The following is a 3,319-nucleotide window of genomic DNA, read 5'->3' as shown; positions in this document are numbered from 1 at the left end:
AAAGCAGGTGTAGCAATTCTAATATCTGACAAAATAGACTTTAAACTAAAACTAATCAGAAGAGACAAAGAGGGCCACTTCATTCTGATCAAAGGAAAAATGAATCAAGAAGATATCACAATCATGAACATCTATTCACCAAACTCTGGTGCACACCACTTCATAAAAGCAATACTACAGGATTTTAAGACCCAGATTAATACCAACTCATTAATAGTAGAGGACTTCAGTACCCTACTGTCTCCATTAGATAGGTCAACAGGGCAGAAACTTAACAGAAAGACATCTGAATTAAACAATACTATATATCAAATGAACTTAAGACATCTACCTAGTATTCCACCCAAGCATCAAAGGACATACTTTCTACACAGAACCCCATGGAACTTTCTCCAAAATCAACCATATCCTGGGGCACAAAACAAACCTCAACAAATACAAAAAGATTGAAATAATTCCATGCATTCTATCAGACCACAGTGCAATAAAGCTTAAAATCAACACCAGAAGAAGCCCTAATCACCACATGAACACATGGAGATTAATCAACACACTCCTGAATGATGAATGGGTCAAAAGAGATATTAAGAAAGAAATAAAAGTATTCCTGGAATTAAATGAAAAAGACAATATAACACAACAGAACCTCTGGGACACGCTGAAAGCGGTCCTTAGAGGGAAGTTTATAGCTCTAAGTGCCTACATCAAATAATTGGAAAAAGCACAAATAAATGACTTAACATTGCAAGTCAACACACTTGAAAAGCAACAGCAAACGAAACCCAAACCCAGCAGATAAGAAGAAATAACAAAAACCATGGCAGAAATCAATGAAATTGAAACAAAGAAAACAATACAAAGAATCAACAATTCCAAGAGCTGGTTCTTTGAAAAGATAAACAAGTTTGACAGACCGCTAGCCCAGTTAACCAAGAGGTAGAAAGAACACATCCAAATCAACAAAATCAGAGATGAAAGGGGAAACAGAACAACAGACACAGAACAATCCAGAACATTATAAGGGAATACTTTAAAAACCTATATGCTACTAAATTTGAAAACCTAAATGAAATGGACAGATATCTAAAGGCATGGGAACCACCAAAACTAAATCAAGAAGTGATTAACAGCTTAAACAGACCCATAACACAAAAAGAAATTGAAACAGTAATACAAAACCTCCCAACTAAAAGAAGCTCAGGACCAGATGGATTTTCAGCAGAATTCTATCAGACAGTTAAAGATCTACATCCAATACTACTTAATTTACTCAAAAAAAAGAGAAATGGAGGGAAAACTTCCAAATTCCTTCTATGAAGCCAGCATCACTATAATACCAAAGCCAGGTAAAGATACAACCTAAAAAGAGAACTATAGACCAATATTCTTAATGAAAATAGATGCAAAAATTCTCAGCAAGATAGTTGCAAACCGCATACAGACACACATCCAAAAGATCATCCAACATGATCAAGTCAGCTTTATCCCAGAGATGCAGGGATGGCTCAATATACGTGAGTCAATAAATGTCATAAATCATATAAATGGACTCAAAGACAAGAACCACATGGTCATCTCAATAGATGCAGAGAAGGCCTTTGATGAAATTCAACAAGATTTATGTTCAAAGTCCTAGAGGGAATTGGACTGGAGGGAACATACCTCAACATAATTAAAGCCATATATAAAAAACCCACAGCCAACATCATTTGAAATGGAGAAAAACTGGAAGTATTCCTATTGAAATCAGGAACCAGGCAATGCTGTCCACTATCTCCACTTCTCTTTAACATAGTAGCTGAAACTCTTGAAAGAGCAATAAGAAAACAGGAGGAAATTAAAGGAGTAATAATTGGAAAAGAAGAGATCAAATTATCCCGTTTTGCAGATGATATGATATTATATCTAAGAGACGCCAAAAATTTCACCAGGAAACTCCTAGAAATTATTAACACGTTCAGTAAAGTGGCAGGTTACAAAATTAACCTACAAAAATCTGTAGCCTTTCTATATACCAATAACAAGCAATCAGAGAAAGAGCACATGGAAACACTCCCCTTCACAATACCTGCAAAAAATAAACAAAATATCTTGAAATAAGCCTGACCAAAGACATTAAAGAGCTGTACAATGAAAATTTTAAACCTTTAAAGAAAGAGATTGAGGAAGACTTCAGAAGATGAAAGGACCTCCCATGCTCATGGATTGGAAGACTTAATATTGTGAAAATGACCATCCTACCAAAAGTCATTTATAAATTCAACTCATTGCCTATCAAAATCTCTATGACATTTTTCACAGAATAGGAAAAAACTATCCTAAGATTCATATGGAAGCAGAAAAGACTTTGGATAGCCAAAACAACCCTGAGCACTAAGAGCAATTCCTGAGGATTGCAATACCAGATTTTACGCTGTATTACAGAGTTATAGTCATAAGAACAACATGGTACTGGCACAAAAATAGACCCATAGACCAATGGCACAATATTGAAGATCTAAATATGAGTAAATGCAATTTCAGCCACCTGACATTTGACAAAGGGGCCAGGAATATTCACTGGAGGAAAGACAGCATGTTCAGCAAATGGTGCTGGCAAAACTGGATATCCACTTGTAGAAGAATGAAATTAAACCGCTATCTTACACCCTTCACAAATGTCAATTCCAGATGGCTCAAAGACCTCAATGTGAAGCCTGAAACTCTGAAACTATTAAAAGAAAACACTGGAAGAAACCTACAAGATATAGGTGTAGGAAAGTATTTCCTAAACAGAACATCAATTGCTCAGGAAACAAGGGCAAGAATTAACAAATGGGACCTCATTAAACTAAAAAGCTTCTGTACATCAAAGGAGGCAACCAAGGAAGCAAACAGAAAACCCACAGATGGGAGAAAATATTCACCAGCAACACATCCGACAGAGGTTTAATAACTGGAATATATAATGAACTAAAAAAATAGAGAACCAAGACACGAAGCAACGCAATTAAAAGATGGTCTAAGGATCTGAACAGAGAGTTCTCAAAAGAAGAAGTAAACATGGCTGTGAAACATCACTAATAATTAGGGAAATGAAAATTAAAACCACTTCAAGATTTCACCTCACCCCAGTCAGACTGGATAAGATCAAGAGAACAAATGATACCAAATGTTGGAGAGGATGTGGGGAAAGGGGAGCACTCATCAACTGCTGATGGGGCTGCAAACTGGTTCAACCCCTATGGAAAGCAGTGTGGAGAACTCTTAAAAAACTACAATGAACATACCATTTGACCAGTTACATCACTCCTTGGCAAATACCCATAGAACTCATCCT

The sequence above is a fragment of the Nannospalax galili genome, unplaced genomic scaffold (assembly GCF_000622305.1).
Source record: "Nannospalax galili isolate Female #2095 unplaced genomic scaffold, S.galili_v1.0 scaffold2, whole genome shotgun sequence".
Lineage (NCBI taxonomy): Eukaryota > Metazoa > Chordata > Mammalia > Rodentia > Spalacidae > Nannospalax > Nannospalax galili.
Note: the sequence above shows the minus strand (reverse complement) of the source record.